Below are 21,146 nucleotides of genomic sequence, written 5' to 3'. Positions count from 1 at the left end.
CACTCAATTTTGCCGGCGTCGGTTCTCAAACCCGCTGACAGCCACAGGTTCGGAAACCGGACACCGGCAAAATTGAGCGTCCGGTTTTCAAACTGCAAGCCACGGGCTGATTTTAAATTTTTTAATATTTTTTACTTTTGGGACTTCCGACTTAATATCGACATGATATTAAGTCGGAGGGTGTACAGAAAAGCAGTTTTTACTGCTTTTCTGTACACTTTCCTGGTGTCGGCAGAAATTAACGCCTACCTTTGGTTAGGCGCTAATTTCTGAAAGTAAAATGTGCGGCTTGGCTGCACATTTTACTTACTGAATCACGCGGGAATAACTAATAGCATAATAGAATAACTAATAACATACACTAAAAAAACTAAAACCCTTACTACACCCCCCCGATTTCCAAACAGTGCTCCAAACCACCATCTTCGCCAAAACCGACTACTGCAACTCCCTTCTCCTCGGCCTTCCTAACGCCATTCACCCCATTCAAATTTTACAAAACACAACAGCCCGAATCTTGACTAACTTACGCAGACACGACCATATTACACCTGTTCTAAAAGATCTACATTGGCTCCCAATAGCTTCCCGTATACAATATAAGACTCTCTCTCTCATCCACAAGGCTTTATACAATCCTGAAATGAACTGGTTTAATGAATCCTTCCGCTTACACCAGTCTAATAAGCCCACTAGACACGCACATCTCGCAACTATGCCCATCCCTTCCCCTAAACTCTACAAACTAACATCTACCAGAGCCCGTGCAATATCGATAGCCGGGCCGACCCTTTGGAACACAATGCCAGTTGAACTACGGCAAGAGGAATGCCTCAAATCGTTCAAGCGGAAACTCAAGACCTGGCTCTTCACCAAGGCATACACCTAACTTCTCCCTTCCTCTCCACTGCCCACCCTTCCTCTCCTCTGCCCCCTCTTCTGGCCCTCTATCCCCTCACTTCGCCCTTCTCCTACCTTTTTCTCCCCCCCTCACCTCATACACTTTTTCTCCCCCCCCCTCACCTCATACCTTTTCCTCCCCCCCTCACCTCGTTCCCTTCCCTCTGCTCGCCACTCCCCCCTCTCCTCCTAGCACCCCTATACTGCTTATCTCTTAGTGTCTTCCTTTTGTACATATGTATATATTTACAAACCTCGTTGATTATTAAATGCAAATTTCCCCTTGTTACTCACACCCTCATTTATTCATTTGTTAACTTGTTTTATTTGTTCAATGTAAAGCGCCATGCCTGGCGTTTGTTTGTGTTACACTGTAAACCGATGTGATATCCTGGATGAATGTCGGTATATAAAAATTTTAAATAAATAAATAAAAATAAATAAATAAATAAATAAATAATAGGGCCATCAACATGCATTTGCATGTTGTGGGGGCTATTAGTTTCGGGGGGGTTGGCCGCGCGTTTTCTCCACGCTATTACCCCTTACTGAATAAGGGGTTAACAGTGCGCTCCACTGGAGCTCCACTGGAGCGCACTGTACTGTATCAGCCTGTATGAAAATGAGAGTAAAGATTGAGACAGTTGCGAATGAAGGCTGATAGCACCTTAGTGTTTGTTAAGCAAGTTACCTACTCCCCCAAGGAGGAGGAAGGTATTGCTATTGCCACCCTCTCCTCTTCCTCCAAAAAAAGGATAGAGACAGACAATCCTGGAAGTAAACGAATAAAAAATGGAAACTGAGGGTATTAGTTCATCATCCCACCCGAAAAAATTCCTTGAGCATCATGAACCCTTGTTCCTCATAAATTTTGAGGCCGATGCAACAAGATGTGCTCGACACAGCACGCAGTTTAACCCTCAGTTGTACACACATTTTTTGTGCACAAAAATTACTGTTGATACAGCAAGGGGATTTGTGTGCAAAAAAATGTGTGTTTAAGTTGGCACTCTTGCATAGAAATTCCATACTAATGATAGCATTAGCTATTATCTCCCAATACAGAGAGGGGCACTGACTTACTTAGCAACTTTACTTACCTGAAACAGGATAAGCAGGAAAAGCTCAGCCATAGGGGTGGGGATTCCCAAGCTGAGGGCTGCATATGATAACTTTATTATCTCAGTAACATAACAATTTAACCTGTCTGTACAAGTAATGGATGAAGGGTAGAGTTGCAGGTATTACATAAGCTTTAAAGAACTGCCAGGCCAAAGCTTCTGCCTTGATGCAAAGAAAGGTAGAGGCAGCAAAGAGCAGACAAGGTATGAATAGAAGACCACCTTGCAGCTTTCCAGATATCTTCTATGGAAGCAGAGCAAAGAAGCATTAAAGAAATTGCTGTAGGCCTGAATTAATGGGACTTTATTTTATTTTGAAAATGTAGTCCTGCCCGATTGTAGTAGTAAATGATGCAGTCAGAGATTCAAGTAGAAAGAGTTTTCTTGTAACTGAAAAACCCTATTTGGTTGTTTTAAAAGAAATTAATAATTATTGCATCCTTTGCAAAAAGCATATAAAAGTTCTTCTGTTGACCAATATATGGCCCTGCCTTTATGGTTGTGCAGCCTTGGACTGACTTAAATGAAATTCAGAAACCACTTTTGAAAGAAATTTAGGATGCAGTCTTCAAAACTACTCTTTTGTGAAAGAACTGAATATAAGGAAAATATGAGACTAGAGCTTACAGGCCGATACAGTAAAAATTGTGGGAGAGCAGGCGAGCGCCCACTCTCCTGTGCGTGTGATACAGTAAATTAATTTATTTAAATTAGGGTCCGTGGCAAAAAGAAGCGCTAGGGACACTTGTTACAATTCTGGCCATGAGCACCGCAACCAGACCCTTACCTCCGTGTTCCTGGACCTGTTCCCACTTCTGTTGGCCTAGTTCGCGGCCTGTTCAGCGGCGCCCCCGCGAGGGCCACGCCGCCGGGAAGCCTCCCATAGACGCCCTGCCTCTAGGCGCACGCACATGCACGCCACTTGAGCACTTTTCTAGGCCGTTTCCCGCCAGTGGTGACTCCACCAGTGGTGACGTCAGACGCTGCGGCCTTGATAAGCCGGCCGCGGACACTCGGTCTTTGCCTTGCAACGGGCTTACCAACCAGTTCCCTGTTGCTCCGTGCCCCGGAGTGAGCTGCCTTTGGAACTCGCTCCTTTCCTGCTTGCCTGCTACAGTACCTGCTTGGTTCCTGCTTGCCTGCTACAGAACCTGCTTGGTTCCAGTTCCCAAGTCTTGCTACAGTTCCTGCCTGGTTCCAGTACCCGAGCCTGCTACAGTTCCTGCCTGGTTCCAGTACCCGAGTCCTGCTACAGTTCCTGCCTGGTTCCAGTACCCGAGTCTTGCTACAGTTCCTGCCTACTGTTCTAGTCTGGTTCCAGTTCTTAGTCCTGCTTATCAGCCTGCCCGCTTCAGTCTCAAGATCATCAACCCGCCTAAGTCCCAGCGGCCGGGCTCCTCCTGGGGAGGCTTCGGCTTCCAAGGGTGAAGCCTCACCTAAGTCCCAGCGGCTGGGCTCCTACGGGCTCCTCCCGGAGGAGCACCAGTTTCCAGGGTGAAGAGCACCTCCACGTCCTGCCTGAACATCTGCCTCCCGGCCTGCGGTGTACCAGAGACAGTGAATATCTTTCCCAGTCTCTTGCAGGTCGGCCCAAGGGTCCACTAAACTGAGACTCTATAACAACACTAGTGTATCCCTAGCGCCTCTTTTTGGACAGGAGTGGCGGCTGTCAGCGGGTTTGACAGTCGACGCTCAATTTTGCCGGCGTCGGTTCTCGAGCCCGCTGACAGCCACTGGTTCGGAAACTGGATGCCGGCAAAATTGAGCGTCCGGTTTTCAACCCGCGGGCCCATTTTAAATTTTTTTTTTCATTTACTTTTTTTTTTTACTTTTGGGTGCACAGAAAAGCAGTTTTACTGTATCGGCCTGTTACTGTATCGGCCTGTTACTCTTCGAGCAGAAGCAACTGCTATTAAAAATACTTAGCAAAAAATTGAATTTTAGTTCTGCCATTGCTAAGGGCTTGAATGGCAGCTTCATGAACTATGCAAGGACTCCTTCAGATCCCAAGGTACAGGATCCTTTTAGGAGGGTTCAGATGTGTGAGACCTTTCATTAATTTGACAATTATAGATTGATGAGAGATAGGAACACTTTGCAATTTTTTTTGGTATACTGCTATGGAACTAACGTGTACTCTGACTGGGTTAGTTTTCAGACCAGAGCTGGAAAGTTTAAGTAGATATTAAAGTAAAAGTGATGCAGGATACCTAAAGAGGTTCTGTTTAAATCTTATTTTTTACCACTGTTTATTTAAACATGCAGCGACAATTTGTCAAAAACACAATACATCCAGCAAGATAGCAGAAGTTGATATCTCTAGATATAGGAATTCTATTGCGTAACAAAGAACATAATCTGCATATCCCAAACTCCATCTGAGCAATCAAAATATCTGTACTGTGGCCCCCTTCATTAGGTGATCTCCTCCCCATCACCCACATACTGCCAAATAAGGTCCTCACACTTTATCATACTAAAATACCTTCTTGTGAAGAACAAAAGTTATATTTTCAATAATTGCAACATCCTGTACTTGCTTATATAGTGAAATATCAAAGGTTGTGACTTCCAATATGTTGTGATGGTGAACCTAGCAGCATGAATAAGATGATTCCCCAATTTACGAAGGAAGCTGGCTAACGCCTCATCAGCACAGAGCCTAAAAAAGCACAATGCCGGGGTAAGACTCACTGGGCATTATTTCAAGCATTTTGTCTTCCACCCATTTCCAAAAGGTCTGTACCACTGGACATGTCCACCATACATGTAGATGGAACCCCTCCTCCCCACAACTCCACCACTTCCCCTGGGGAAATCTATAAGTTCTTCTCACCAATTTATATAACTCTGTTCTGCGACTGCATATTGAAATCTTATGTACTTTTTTCCAAATGCAACCCCATTCTCTATCTGTTAAATTAAATCCCAGCTCAGTGTTCCATTGCTCTGTCAATGTTGCATTTGTTTCCTTCTCCTTATGCATCAATATAATTGCCCACTATAAATTGGCAATGTCCCTTTTATTTGTCCCTGCAGACAGGAACACCTTTTCCACTCGGGACAGTAATTGGGTAACCCACATCACCCTCTCTGTCTTAAGCATCTGGGCCTTTAACCTATCTTAGCTCCCCCTAGTCTCCTCACCTAGATCATATTTCAATTGCAAATCCTCAAATGAACACCACCTCTCTTCGTCCAACATCTGTCCCAAATGTCTCAAGCTCTTCCTCCACCAACTATGAAAGTCAGTATGAAAGGTAGCAATTGAAAAGGAAAGGGCTCCTCCATAACACAGCCATCAGTGCATGCACATCCACAGCCACCCCTTTTACCCTGCACATGGTCTGCATATGCGCTATTATTGGACTAGTGTGTGTAATTCTTCTCACCTGCACCGAGGTGGCAAGCATACATGGCAATAGCGCTATCTATGCTCCCTGATAGTCCCGCCTCTAGCGATTACCAGGGTTGTGAACAGTCTCAGGCTTGGTCTTGAAACCCAATAATACCCTAGTGCCATCCCCATTTTTTTTTGTTTTCCATAGCACGCTCAGTTTTACTCTTGGGACCCTGCCATGCCAAATAAACAGTGATATCAACCCATTAAGATTATCAAAGAATTTTCTAGGCATGTCAATAGGGATATGTTGAAACAAATACATAATCCTAGGTAAAATATTCATTTTAAGTATCCCTATGCCACCCAGTCTTGACTACTGATGCAAACCCTACACTATCTTATTGTAAACCGGTGTTTAATTCATTCGGTACATATCCGACCAGTTTTGTGGAATAAAAATGCCCAAATATTTGAAACTCTCCTTCATACATTCCGATACCATCCGTTCAGTTGTTCCTCCCACCAAAAACACCTCCAATTTCTGATAATTGATTTTGTATCCTGAAACCCCTCCATACTCCTGCAAAATCCTGATAACTTTAGGTGCTGAATTGGCAATATCTGTAAGGTACAACAGCACATTGCCTGCATATAAAGATATTTTATGATTCCTACCAAAAAACCGATACCCCCAATTTCCACATCTTCTCATATTGTCTGGGCCAGTACTTCTATAGATAGATCAAACAACAGTGGCGATAACGGGCATCCCTGCCTTGTGCCCCTCTGATTGGGAAACTTCTGTGAAAGCGCAGTTGCTTACCTGTAACAGGTATTCTCCTAGGACTGTTGCGGTCCCGACCGCCTCCACCCCCATCGGGCTCGGGGCCTCTTACCTTCCCGGGGGCCACGGAGAGGGACGCCCTGCTTCTGGACTACCAGACCGCGTGGCTCCTGTGCTTCCTCGTGAGGACTCCCCACTCGGCTCTGGTCTCGCTCCACTCAAGCCCGGGATCTCTTGCCTTCTTCCTGTCCATGGAGAGGGACGCCATAGCTCGCCCGGGCCCAGCCACATGGCTCCGGCCTTGCCTCACGAAAACGCCGCGAAAGCCTCCCCGGACTCCGCCCACCTCGCCGGCCTCACGCGCGCAAGGGCTGGGTACTTAAGCCTCAGTACCCGGAAGTGCTGCTCCGCCCCCGAGGTGATGTCACTCATCGGCAAGAGTATATAAGCAGACCCCAGACTTCCTCACTTTGCCTTGCAACGAGGTTCACACAGTTCCTCTGTGCCTTGAGTTGCTGCTGATACTCCAGTTCTGCTGCTGATTCTTGGTTTTCGACTCCGGCTTGTTCCTGACGCTCCTGCTTCCTACCTGCCCCGAACTTGGTCTGGCTACTGACTTTGGACTCCAGTCTTGCTGCTGATTCCTGGGTTCGACCCCGGATTGCTCCTGACTTCCCTGCTGGCCTTCGGCCCCTACCTTGGGCCTGCTGGACCTTGAGTTCTAGGCTTGGCACGCTCACCTGCCTCCTTTGCCAGCCTGGGCCCGATTCTCCATCCGGCCCCTGGTCCTGCTCATGGACTACCATAGACTCTGAACTCCAGTTGCTGGTTGTCCTTTGCTCTTGTTCCAGTTTGTACCAGCCGCTCCTGAACTTCTCACGCCTTAGTCCCCGCGGTCGGTCCCTACGGGCGCCTCCTGGGGGGTACCGCACCGCGTGGGTGAAGTCTTCTGCTACTCCTCCCCAGCTCTGCCTCCCGGCCTCCCTTTTTACAACCTCCAGGCCGGCCCAAGGGTCCACAGCTCCGCCTGTACGCAACAAGGACACGTACAAGGGGCCACGCGGTTCGGTAGTCCAGAAGCAGGGCGTCCCTCTCCGTGGCCCCCGGGAAGGTAAGAGGCCCCGAGCCCGACGGGGGTGGAGGCGGTCGGGACCGCAACAGTCCTAGGAGAAAGCACGATCAATATAACATCCACACACACTGCCGTATTCACTAAGTGTGTAGTCTTTAAAGGACCAGTCACAATCTTAAAGTTAATTCTGTAATAAAAACCGAGATAGAAACATGGACATGATTAATTACATTTAACATTATTGATCACTAACTATGTTACCGAACCTTATGGCACCCTTGTAAATGTGCAAATCACAGTATCATAAATTTTATGTGCCTTGATGTAAACCCTTGTGACGGTATCCTCCAAACGACGGTATAGAAAAGATTTAAAATAAATAAATAAATAAATGTGGGTGATATCATCCGAAGGAGCCCGACACGGAAAACTTTTGTCAAAGTTTCTAGAAGCTTTGACCAACAGACTGAGCATGCCCAGCCTGTTACTATCTGCGCATCCATGCGAGGTCCCCCTTCAGTCTCTTAATATAGCAAAACAGATGAGCAAAAAAATAAAAACAACAAACCGAAGGTGAACCCAACATCGTGGGGAGGCGGGCGGATTCCTGAGGACTACCATCCTCTGTCCTAGGAGAACATCTGCTACAGGTAAGCAACTGGACTTTCTCCTAGGACAAGCAGGATGGTAGTCCTCACATGTGGGGGAGTACAGAGCTCCAGATCGTCAGTTTTAGTTAGAGAGACCAACAGCATCCAAACAAAATGTTAATGGGCATAACACAACTGTGGTACTGTGGGTAACAGGAGACCTTCTGGTTCCCACAAGAAGCACGAGCAGAGAGAGTTGGGTTCAGGTCTGGAACAGGTTGCGCAGGACGAACTGACAGAAGGCACTGTCCTGATGGCTATCCCTGTCAAGGCAGTAATGGGCTGCAAAGGTGTGGATAGAACTCCAGGTTGTGGCCCGGCAAATTTCTGCAAGGGGACTGAACGCAAGTAAGCCACCAACGCTTGCACAGAGTGAGCCTTTATTTTCCTGGCTAATTGAAGGCCTGCCTGCGCATAGCAGAAGGCGATGCAATCTGCCAGCCAGTTAGACAAGGTCTGTTTTCCCACGCCATCCCCAGCATGTTGGGATCAAATTACACAAAGAGCTGGGTGGACTGCTATGGCTCGCTGTGCGATCTAGGTAGAAGTCCAAGGCCTGTTTACAGTCCAGGGTATGAAGAGCCCATTCCCCTGGATCGGAATGAGGCCTCGGAAAAAAGGTGGTAAACAATGGACTGATTGATATGAAAATCAGTCATCACCTTGGGCAGGAACTTAGAATGATACGCAGAACCACACAGTCATGGAAGAACTTTGTGTAAGGTGTGTACATAACCAAAGCCTGGAGCTCACTGACCCTGCGAGCGGAAGTGATCACCACCAGGAATATGACTTTCCAGGTGAGGAGCTTCAGGTCACTGCAAAGGCTCAAAGGGAGGCCGCATCAGTCGTGCCAGGATGATGGTGAGATCCTAGGATACTGCTGGTGATCAAAGCAGGGGCTTCAGTTGGAGGAGACCCTGCATGAAACGACCAACCAGAGGCTGGACCGAAATGGGTGTACCAGCGACACCTCAGTAATACGCGCTTACCGCACTGAAGTACACCCTGATGGAGCTGGTCTGGAGCCCAGACTCAGATAAGTGCCACAGGTAGCCCAACAGCTGGGGGGAGAGGGCACGAGAAGGGGTCTAACCCATGCCTCCCACACCAAATGGAAAAATGTTTCCATTTGGAGTTGTAGGACTTCAGTGTCAAAGGTTTCCTGGACTCTACCAGAACCCTGGAAACACAGTCCAAGAGCTGTAAGGGCTGGAGGATTAAGCGCTCAACATCCAAGCCGTAAGGGCCACTGCCCAAAGGTTGGGGTGGCGCAGGGTGCCCTGGTTCTGTGATATGGAGGTTGGGTGCCGTCCCCAGTGGGATGGGTGTACGCACCAAGAGGTCCTGGAGAAGTGAGAACCAAATCTGCCTTGGCCAGGAGGGTGCCATGAGAATCATGGTCCCCCTGTCCTGCTGGAGCTTTGACAGGGTATTCGGTAGCAGAGACAGAGGGGGGTATGCATACAGGAGGCCCTGCCCCCAGTGAAGGGAAAAGGCATTGCAGGCTGGATGGCTGTTCCCTGCCGTCAGGGAGCAGAGCCTGCTCACCTTGTGGTTGAGAGGGGATGCAAACAGGTCTACATCCGATGTACCCCACCGGCAAAACAGGTCAGTCGCTACCGCCGGGTTGAGGAACCACTTGTGTGGCTGGAAGGACCGGATGAGGTGGTCCGCCAGCATATTGAGCTGAACTGGCAGGTAGGTGGCCCGGAGATACATTCCTTGGGAAACAGCCCAGTTCCAAACCTGTGTTGCAGAGGAGGAATAAACCCATGCCGCCCTGTTTGTTGATGTACCACTTTGTGATCTAGTTGTCCGTCCTGATGAGAACTTCCTTGGACAACAACTGATTTCTGAAGGCCCACAAGACGTACCATATCACCCAAAGCTCCAGAAGGTTTATCTGGCAACTTGCCTCGGTGACAGTTCAAAAACCTTGAGTGTGTAGCCCATTCGTGTGGGCTCCCCACCTCTGGGGGGAACCATTAGTGGTGAGGATCACCTGGGGCGGTGCAGGCTAAAAAGGAAGCCCGCATTCCAGATTGGAGAGGGTTTCCCACCAGGCCAGAGAGACCCTGAGAGGGTCCATGACTGTGACTAGAGCTTCTACATCCTGAGATGCCTGCTGTCACTGGGATCATAAGGCCCACTGAGAACTCCTCATGTGGAGGCAGGTAAGGGGAGTCACATAGACAGAGGACGCCATGTGGAACAGTAGGCGGATCAAGAGCTGAGCTGGCACCCTGTTGCAATCATCCCTTCCCGACGGCTTCACTCCGCCTACCTTTCTTTCCTGGCACCTCCTCTTGCTGTTGATGGACGCCTGGCTGCCGCGGCGTCTGCCTGTCGCTCTCTCCGGCGTCCCCGGACCAGCTTGGGCGCAGCCTCCCGCCATGCTCCACTAGTACCTTAGGGCGCGCGCACCGCGCGACCCTCTCTCTTACTTCCTACTTGGCGCGAACCTCAGGGGCGTCCCCCTGTGATGACGTCACGCTGCCCTGATATTTAAAGCCTACATTGTTTGCTAGCCTTTGAGTTATCAAAGGATCTCTTGCGGATGGGATTCGCTCTCCGTACCCAGCTACTCTGCCTCCAATCTTCATTGGACTGTTAACGCTAATGGGGTACCCGCTCCTCGGGGGCCTCATTTACTTTTCAGGTCGCTATCAGGAGACCAGTACTCGCTCCTCGAGGGCCTATGTTCCCTGACTCTGCTGCCTGCTCCTACCTTCTCTTCTGCCTGGAAGTATTAGCTATCTTCAACACCAGTGAGTACTACCATCTTCACTTCAGAGCCGTTCCCTGGAACCAGGTACTTGCTCCTCGAGGGTCTGCCTCCGTTCCAGCCCTGGTGCCATCTCCTACGTGGAACCGCTGTGTGAGTACATCACCTTCAAGCCTCTCAGCTCTCAGGTACTCGCTCCTCAAGGGCCTGCTATCCCTATCCTGGGGTTCTCCATACTGGGGTTTTGTGCATATTCCACTGTACTCATTATTTTCACTAGCCCAGCTGGGCTACTTCAACTACTCACCACTGCCACCTCTGGTGGCTTCACCACATTGTTTAATAAAAGATCAATCTCTGTGTTTGTGTGTCCTCAGCTGAGCCTGACCTGTGACCCCTCACGGGACCTTCCCCAGTGGGCGTGGTCAACTGCCATAGTGTCCAAGGGTCCACCCAAACCTCACTAATTATAACACACCCTCCTGCTATTGTGGATTAGGGTAGCCAGCAAGGCAAGGGCGATCGTCTGGTCCTTGGGTAGGAAAGCTTTCACTTGCATTGTGTCCAACCTGGCACCAATGAAGTCCAGCTGGGAGGACGGACAGAGGTGCAACTTGGAGAAATTGATAATGAATCCCAATGTTCTCAGGGTCTGCATCATTAAGGCCAGAGCGTGCAAAGCCCCTGAGCAAGAGTCGCTCTTGACCAGCCAGTTGTCCAGCTATGGAAACACATGGACCGAGCGATGCCTAAGGTAGGCAGCCACCACCGCCAAACATTTGGTGAAGACGTGGGGGCTGATGCCAGCCCAAAGGGCAGCATTTTGTACTGGAAATGTGCATTCCCCACCAAGAAGCAGAGGTGGTTGGGTAAAATTGCAATGTGTGCACATGCTTCCTTGAGGTCGAGGGAACAAAGCCAGTCTCCTCTTCGGAGGAGCAGGATCAGCGTGCCCAGAGAGACCATCTTGAATTTTTCTCTTTTGAGAAACTTGTTCAGCGTCCTGAGGTCGAAAATGGGGCGCAAGCCGCCATTTCTTTTCGGGATGAGGAAATATCTCGAGTAGAACCCTTGGCCCTGTTTGCAAGGGACCTGTTCCACTGCAAGGAGAACATAAGAACATAAGAAAATGCCATACTGGGTCGGACTAAGGGTCCATCAAGCCCAGCATCCTGTTTCCAACAGTGGCCAATCCAGGCCATAAGAACCTGGCAAGTACCCAAAAACTAAGTCTATTCCATGTAACCATTGCTAATGGCAGTGGCTATTCTCTAAGTGAACTTAATAGCAGGTAATGGACTTCTCCTCCAAGAACTTATCCAATCCTTTTTTAAACACAGCTATACTAACTGCACTAACCACATCCTCTGGCAACAAATTCCAGAGTTAATTGTGCGTTGAATAAAAAAGAACTTTCTCCGATTAGTTTTAAATGTGCCCCATGCTAACTTCATGGAGTGCCCCCTAGTCTTTCTACTATCCGAAAGAGTAAATAACTGATTCACATCTACCCGTTCTAGACCTCTCATGATTTTAAACACCTCTATCATATCCCCCCTCAGTCGTCTCTTCTCCAAGCTTAACAGCTCTAACCTCTTCAGCCTTTCCTCATAGGGGAACTGTTCCATCCCCTTTATCATTTTGATTGCCCTTCTCTGTACCTTCTCCATCGCAACTATATCTTTTTTGAGATGCGGCGACCAGAATTGTACACAGTATTCAAGGTGCGGGTCTCACCATGGAGCGATACAGAGGCATTATGACATTTTCCGTTTATTCACCATTCCCTTTCTAATAATTCCCAACATTCTGTTTTCTTTTTTGACTGCCGCAGCACACTGTACTGACGATTTCAATGTGTTATCCACTATGACACCTAGATCTCTTTCTTGGGTTGTAGCACCTAATATGGAACCCAACATTGTGTAATTATAGCATGGGTTATTTTTCCCTATATGCATCACCTTGCACTTATCCACATTAAATTTCATCTGCCATTTGGATGCCCAATTTTCCAGTCTCACAAGGTCTTCCTGCAATTTATCACAATCTGCTTGTGATTTAACTTCTCTGAACAATTTTGTGTCATCTGCAAATTTGATTATCTCACTCGTATTTCTTTCCAGATCATTTATAAATACATTGAAAAGTAAGGGTCCCAATACAGATCCCTGAGGCACTCCACTGTCCACTCCCTTCCACTGAGAAAATTGCCATTTAATCCTACTCTCTGTTTCCTGTCTTTTAGCCAGTTTGCAATCCACGAAAGGACATCGCCACCTATCCCATGACTTTTTACTTTTCCTAGAAGCCTCTCATGAGGAACTTTGTCAAACGCCTTCTGGAAATCCAAGTATACTATATCTACAGGTTCACCTTTATCCACATGTTTATTAACTCCTTCAAAAAAGTGAAGCAGATTTGTGAGGCAAGACTTGCCTTGGGTAAAGCCATGCTGACTTTGTTCCATTAAACCATGTCTTTCTATATGTTCTGTGATTTTGATGTTAGAACACTTTCCACTATTTTTCCTGGCACTGAAGTCAGGCTAACCGGTCTGTAGTTTCCCGGATTGCCCCTGGAGCCCTTTTAAATATTGGGGTTACATTTGCTATCCTCCAGTCTTCAGGTACAATGGATGATTTTAATGATAAGTTACAAATTTTTACTAATAGGTCTGAAATTTCATTTTTTTAGTTCCTTCAGAACTCTGGGGTGTATACCATCCGGTCCAGGTGATTTACTACTCTTCAGTTTGTCAATCAGGCCTACCACATCTTCTAGGTTCACCGTGATTTGATTCAGTCCATCTGAATCATTACCCATGAAAACCTTCTCCATTACGGGTACCTCCCCAACATCCTCTTCAGTAAACACCGAAGCAAAGAAATCATTTAATCTTTCCGCGATGGCCTTATCTTCTCTAAGTGCCCCTTTAACCCCTCGATCCAACTGACTTCCTCACAGGCTTTCTGCTTCGGATATATTTTAAAAAGTTTTTACTGTGAGTTTTTGCCTCTACAGCCAACTTCTTTTCAAATTCTCTCTTAGCCTGTCTTATCAATGTCTTATATTTAACTTGCCAATGTTTATGCTTTATCCTATTTTCTTCTGTTGGATCCTTCTTCCAATTTTTGAATGAAGATCTTTTGGCTAAAATAGCTTCTTTCACCACCCCTTTTAACCATGCCAGTAATTGTTTTGCCTTCTTTCCACCTCTCTTAATTAATTTATTTATTTATAACTTTTCTTAATGTGTGGAATACATCTGGACTGTGCTTCTAGAATGGTATTTTTTAACAATGACCACGCTTCTTGGACATTTTTTACTTTTGTAGCTGCTCCTTTCAGTTTTTTTCTAACAATTTTTCTCATTTTATCAAAGTTTCCCTTTTGAAAGTTTAGCACGAGGGCCTTGGATTTGCACACTGTTCCTTTTCCAGTCATTAAATCAAATTTGATCATATTATGATCACTATTGCCAAGCGGCCCCACCACTGTTACCTCTCTCACCAAGTCCTGTGCTCCACTGAGAATTAGATCTAAAATTGCTCCCTCTCTCGTCGGTTCCTGAACCAATTGCTCCATAAAGCTAACATTTATTCCATCCAGGAACGTTATCTCTCTAGCGTGACCCGATGATACATTTACCCAGTCTATATTGGGGTAATTGAAGTCTCCCATTATTACTGCACTACCAATTTGGTTAGCTTCCCTAATTTCTCTTAGCATTTCACTGTCCATCTCACCATCTTGACCAGGTGGACGGTAGTATACCCCTATCACTATAGTCTTCCCTGACACACAAGGGATTTCTACCCATAAAGATTCAATTTTGTATTTAGTCTCATGCAGGATGTTTATCCTGTTGGACTCTATGCCATCCCGGACATAAAGTGCCACACCTCCTCCCGAGTGCTCCTCTCTGTCATTGCGATATAATTTGTACCCTGGTATAGCACTGTCCCATTGGTTATCCTCTTTCCACCATGTCTCTGAGATGCCAATTAAGTCTATGTCATCATTTACTGCTATACATTCTAATTCTCCCATCTTACTTCTTAGACTTCTGGCATTAGTATACAAACATTTCAAAGTTTGTTTTTTGTTTGTATTTTCATTCTGCTTTTTAATTGATAGGGATAAGTTAGAATTTTTTAGCTCAGGTGAGTTTTTAGTTACAGGCACTTGGACTACTTTTCTAATTATTGGAACCTCACTGTCGGGATGCCCTAATTCTAATGCATCATTAGTATCCTTTAAAGATACCTCTCTCCGAACCATGCGCTGCTGAGTGACTGTCAGCTTTCCCCTTTGTTCTAGTTTAAAAGGAGGGTGGAGAGTTATGTTTAAAGAACGACCAATTGAGTGGATGAACCCCATGATGGACACGGGGGAGAGGTCCCTGGGAGCCGACTGAAGTACAGACGGTACCCTGGCGGATGATGAAGAGGACCCAGCAGTCCGATGTGATCTCTTCCCAGTGTTGGGCGAAACTAAGGAGCCTGCCACCGACTGGGGGATTGGGCACCAGAGGAACTGCCAGCTTACGTTTGCTCCCTCGCCAGTCAAAAGCCCATGGCCGGGGCTTGCTGGGGCGCTGATTGGGGTTTGGGGGCCCGCTGCTGGCGGGGCTACCCCTGGAACCGGTTCAGGGTATGTGAGCTCCAATGACGAGAAACAGGAAGACACTGGACCACATCAAGGGATGGCAGTTATAGCAGTTGGAAATCCATGAGACAGTCCACAAGTAAGCCAGTGCTTCTTTTAGCAGCCTCCAGAACATCCTGTGCTGGTGTGGTGCACTGTTAGTGGAGCTCCCCGGTGCTGAAGGTGAGAACGAAGAAGAGACAGGAACGCCTCAAGGGACAGCAGGTATAGCAGCTGAAAATCCATGAGAAGTCCACAAGGCACTGCTGCACTCTGAAGACAGACATGTGGGGCCACGGCAGAGAGGCCTGCGAGGCCTCTGCTGCAGTCTGAAGATGGATATGTGGGGCCACGGCAGAGAGGCCCGTGAGGCTGCTGCTACAGTCTGAAGAGATTCATGTGGGGCCATGACAGAGAGGCCTGTGAGGCTTCCATGGTCTGAAAACAGACATGTGGGGGCTGCAGCAAAGCCCATCCTACCACAGCTGGAAGACAGCCATGCGGGGCCTTGGCAGAGTCCATCTTGCCCCAGCCAGAACTGAAGCCTGTGAGGCCGCTTGACCCTCCCCCCAACCTTGCAGGGGCAGTGCAGTAGAAGTGGCCTTCTTCCACTTCCCTTCTGGCAGTGAGGTGTAGTGCTGCCATCCAACAGCAGTCAAAGACAAGGCCCAGAAGAAAGGGGAAGGCCTGAAAGCTGTAGGTGTGTATGCTTGTGTGTGAGAGACTGCCTGCATATATGTATGAGACAGCCTGCATGTGTGTGTGTGTGTCTGCATGTGTGCAAGAGAGAAAAAGAGCCTGCATATGTATGAGAGCAAGCCTGTGTAGGCGGGAGAGACTGCATATGTATGAGAGTCTGTGTTTATGTGAGAGACTGCATGGGTGTGTAAGAGCAAGAGAGCCTGTGTATGTGATAGCATATATGTGAGTGAGAGTCTTTGTGTGTGAGGGTGTGGGGAGAGGATGAAAATTGTGAGAGCCCCTCCCCCAATCCATAATAATCTGTGGGTGACTGGAAATCAGAAAATCCCAGGTATGAAAAGCTGAAGATTTTTAATTATTATTTTAAATTTTGGGGTATTATTTCATGTGTCTACTGTTTGAAATATTTGGTGTTTGGTAAATATCAGAAAAAATGAGTAATTTTAATTACTGGATGTTCATTGGCTGTTGCCTGCTTGACATTCTTTTTATTAGTATAGTTTTAATATTATAAATGATGTTTTTTTATTTCTTGACTCTATTGCTTAATGTTTTATGAGGAATGATGATGTTTCTGCTTTTCTAATGTTGCACTGCATAATACAGTCAGGCATGCTTTGGTTTCCAGAGCATGTGTGTGAGCAAGAGTGAGTGAGCCAGTAAGCATGAGGGTGAGTGAGAGAGAACGAGTGAGTCAATGAGCATATGTGTGAACAAGACTATTTAAACTAGTAAGTATGTATGTAAGCCAGTCAGCATGTCTATGAGAGAATATAAGGGAGTTTGTGTAAGAATATACATGTATGTTAGAGTGTGCATATATGAGAGAGAGAAAGTTTGTGCACACCTCCTATCCCTGCCTAATCCATGACAATGTTTGTGACTGAACATGTGTGTGTCTGACACTAGCTGGTAATGTCATTACTTGCAATTGGTTCAAGAGCCAGACTGGAAATCCAGGATATTTCTAAGAGATATATACAGATGGGTAGTGGACCCAACCAATTTGCATGGATGGAATGGGAGCTGCAGCCCTGCTCACCCCTAGTCTAGAATGTGCTCAACTTCTTAGTTATTTAGGAAAGATAACGTTTATTTTAGAGATATTTTGACTCAATTCTGCCAGGTTCTAGGGTTGAATTGGCATGCTTTTGGGAGTTAACACATATCCTGCAGGGAAAGTGTATGAGGGTGTCAGATACCCCATGGGCCAGTTTTGAAAAAATCCCCCGGACCAATATTTTCCTGCAATCTGCCCCTGTCAGTTTCCATCAGGCGGTGACCCGAACAACCCGGGCTTGGGTCCTGTGAGAGTGTTATATCATCAGGATGCCTGAGGCCCGCAGCTGCTGTTCTGCCGAAGCTGTGTGCCCCTTATATCTTTTTCTCCCTCATCTCTTGGTATGGGAAAGAAGAAGGAGAGGAAAACTGGCACTAATGTTGCCACCTCTTCTCCAATGAGTGGACCCTTGGATACTCATTTCTTTTGTTTGAAAACTGCTAATACTTTGGAACCTGGTGATATTTCTGCTGAGGCCACTTTAAGTTCTGGGGCTCCCACCCCTCCTCCTCCCCCAGTGGTGATTCTTCCTCAAGGGACTATGGAAGTTCCAGCCTCCTCTCAACCCATGGTATTCACATTGGGGGGAATTGAAGCTAATCCCTCTGAAGGGTCTGGTTTAACAATGTGAGCATTTCAACTAACTCTGAACCATCCATACTTCTGGCAGAAAGTAAGGATGGTGTGTCTAGCTCAGTGGTTGTCTTTTCTGGTGATGAGAGAACAGGGGCTGTTGCCCCTATACCAGCAGCAGTTATGCTACCATCAGCTTTAGGACCTTCACAATCTGCTCTCTTCCTGAACTCACTGAGGTTATGCTTAAAGACATCTGGGAAGCGGTCAGTCGTACTGAATCCTCACTTGCCTCCACAGTAAGACAGTTGTATAATTTTCCACTGGAACTATTGACTGAAATAGACAGTGAAGTTAGTATGATGGCAGGAAATTTGACAACTGTTTCGGAAATGGTTGCAGCGTAGAAGACCACAACAGTAGCTAATTTGAAAGATTGTTCAATGATACACCATAAACTGGAAATGTTAGAGAAAAATTCTAGAGCTAAGAACTTGCATTTAGTGAATTTTCCCAAATCTAGATTGTTGCCAGCTAGTGCTTCTTTTAGTGGACCTCAGAATAGCCTGTGCCAACATCATGCATTGTGGGTGGAGCTCCCCAGCTCTGACAGCGAGAATCAGGAAGAGACAGGACCATTTAAAGTGCATCAAGGGACAGCAGGTGTAGCAGCTGGAAATCTATGAGAGAGTCCACACAAGTAGGCTAGTGCTCCTTTTAACGGTCCCCAGAACTTCCTGTGCAAGTGTCATGTGCTTTGGGCGGAGCTGCCCGGCTCTGATGGAGAAAATCAGGAAGAAACAGGACCATCTAAAGTGCCTTGTGGGATGACAAGTGTAGCAGCTTGAAATCCATGAAAGAGTCCAGCCAATTAGGCTAGTGCTCTTTTTAGCGTTCCTATTGCTTCCTGTTATAGGCATGTGTGCTGTGGAGGGAGTTCCCTGGTTCCAATGGCAAGCGTCAGGAAGATATAGGACCATCTAAAAGGCCTCAAGGGATGGCATGTGTAGTAGTTTGAAATCCATGAGAGAGTCTAGCAAAATAGGATACTGCTCCTTTTAGCAACCCCCAAAGATTATTGTGCTGGCTTTGTGCACTTAGGGCAAAGCTCCCCAGTTCCAATAGTGAGAATCAGAAAGTGACAGGACAGGCTAAAGTGCCTCAAGAGATGGCAGGTATAGAGGCTGAAATTCCATGAGATAATCCATCCAAAAATAATAGTACTCCATTTAGCATCCCCTCAAAAATTCCTGTGCCGGTGTAGTGCACTGTGGGCAAAGTTCTCTGGCTCCAGACGATGAGAATCAGGAAGAGACAGGATCATCTAAATTACCTCAAGAGTGGCTAATGTAACCCCAATATTTAAAAAGGGCTCCAGGGGTGATCCGGGAAACTACAGACCAGTTATCCTGACATCAGTACCAGGAAAAATAGTGGAAAGTGTTCTAAATATAAAAATCACAGAACATATAGAAAGACATGGTTTAATGGAACAAAGTCAGCATGGCTTTACCCAAAGCAAGTCTTGCCTCACAAATCTGCTTCACTTTTTTGAAGGAGTTAATAAACATGTAGATAAAGGTGTATCTTTTTACTAATATGATTAATTCTAATGCCTAAATTAATGTAGCATCTATAAATTATGTGAACACATAAAAACTTAAATGGACTCGAGAATCGTGGGTATATTATCTTTTATTAAAGACTGTCTAATCAGATGATCTTGTGAGCTAGCGTGATGTTTGTTACACTTGGTTGCCGACAACACAAATTTGGCGCCAAAAATCGGCGTCTAATAAAACCTAAGTTGCAAGAAACTCGTAACGGAACAGTCACAACATAAACTTAACTATCTATGCCGATTTGCTTAAAAACTGTAACCAATTGTATATAATCGATATAGGTGCCTAAACTGATAATGCGTCTATAAATTATATGAACCCATAAGTACTTCAATGAATGATCTCAAAAAACGAGGGTATATAATATTATATTATCTGATCGGGTGAACTTTGGAACTGGTGTAATCCTTGTTTCACTCGGTTACCGACATCACAAATTTGGCGCCAAATATCGGCGTCTAATAGAACAGCATTACAAGGGATTCATAACGGAGTGATCACAGCATAATTCTAACTATCTATACCGATTAACTTAAAGAAGGCTGTAATTAAATGTATATATTGAGAAATTCAAACAAAAGAAAACACTCACCGAATCAACGCTCAGCATGGATTAACGTAAAGGTGAGTCGGACAATCTAACAAGTGGTTTTATACCTCCTTTTCGCGCTCCAGATCTCACGATACTATGTGATATGCATATGTATAAGATGCCATAAGATGCTACGCTAAAAGTTATATGTATTGAATATACAAAGTAACTACTATATTCAAATTTATTAACTCAATGAAAAATATTTATCTTGTCAATAGTCATATTTAAAAAGGTATTTTTATATAAAAACGTTATATATTTATTCTGTGTGTATGTATTTATTTTTTATTTTTATATATGTAGATAGGGGATGGAATAGGAAACGGGGGGAGGGGGAGGGGGTACTACAGGGAGGAGAAAATGAAACAAAATGAAAAAACAGAAAAGGAGGAGATAAAGGAATAGGGAAGGAATAGGGGGAAGGGGGACGGAGGGAAAAAAAAGGGGAAGGGGAACAGGATGAGGACAAAAAGAATAATAAAAATAAAAAAATATAGAAAAAATTATAAATAATAAAAAAGAAGGAGAATAATCAAAAAGAAAGAAGAAACCTGGAGGATGAGGAAACAAGGGAAGAGGGGGGAGGAGCAAACAATGTGGAACGGAGGGGGTTGCAAGCCGGGGTTAAAAAGGTGGAAAGGGACAGGTGGGGGGTGGGGCAAGAACGGAACCGGGAAACACACAGAATTACTTATAACCCAACTTCTTTTAAAACAGGTGAACTGTATCTAAACGCAGCATCCATTTATTTAGAGCAAATTAGAAATAGTCCCGCCTGCTGTGTATCTATAGATGTCAACGAGTATAAATATATGTTGCATGATTGTAAATTTAATCATGTCTAAAAACATCCACCACATAATTTTATCAAACCCACTAAAAAGAAAACCAAAAACAATAAACATATGTGAAAAAAATAAACGTAAAAATAAAATAAAAGAGAATTGCAAAGAGTGAAAAATAAAAATAAAAAAAAATATAAAAATTGGAATTGAGGCTATATTAATATAAAAGTTGTGTAAAAGATATATAGAAAGAACCTAAATTGTCTATAGGTACACACTAAGATCGGTATCTCCATTCAAACCAAGGGGAGAAAGGGTCTTAAAATAAAAAATATATTGTTGCTCCAACCTCAGTAGAAAATTGTCAAAATTACCTCCTCTCCAATTTTTGGATGGTTTAGTGATGGCACAAAATCTATAAATCATTAAACTTGTGATGCATGAGTACAGAATGTGCAACTAACGGTTTACCTTCTGCTTTCCTATTAATGGCACTTTTATGCTCCATAATCCTTGTGTTGAACTGTCTAATAGTTTTCCCCACATAGAATTTATTGCAAG

At 45.6% G+C, this 21,146-nt stretch overlaps 1 protein-coding gene across 1 annotated transcript in view; it reads right to left on the bottom strand.

Annotated features, from left to right (window-relative positions):
• ACSBG2 (acyl-CoA synthetase bubblegum family member 2) overlaps positions 1–21,146 on the bottom strand; it is a 355,967-nt gene that overhangs the window by 286,367 nt on the left and 48,454 nt on the right. The window lies entirely within an intron of this gene.

Source organism: Rhinatrema bivittatum, chromosome 8, assembly GCF_901001135.1.
Source record: "Rhinatrema bivittatum chromosome 8, aRhiBiv1.1, whole genome shotgun sequence".
Taxonomy (NCBI): domain Eukaryota; kingdom Metazoa; phylum Chordata; class Amphibia; order Gymnophiona; family Rhinatrematidae; genus Rhinatrema; species Rhinatrema bivittatum.
The sequence above is the reverse complement of the archived record's forward strand: the minus strand, read 5'-3'. Positions and strand labels throughout refer to the sequence as shown.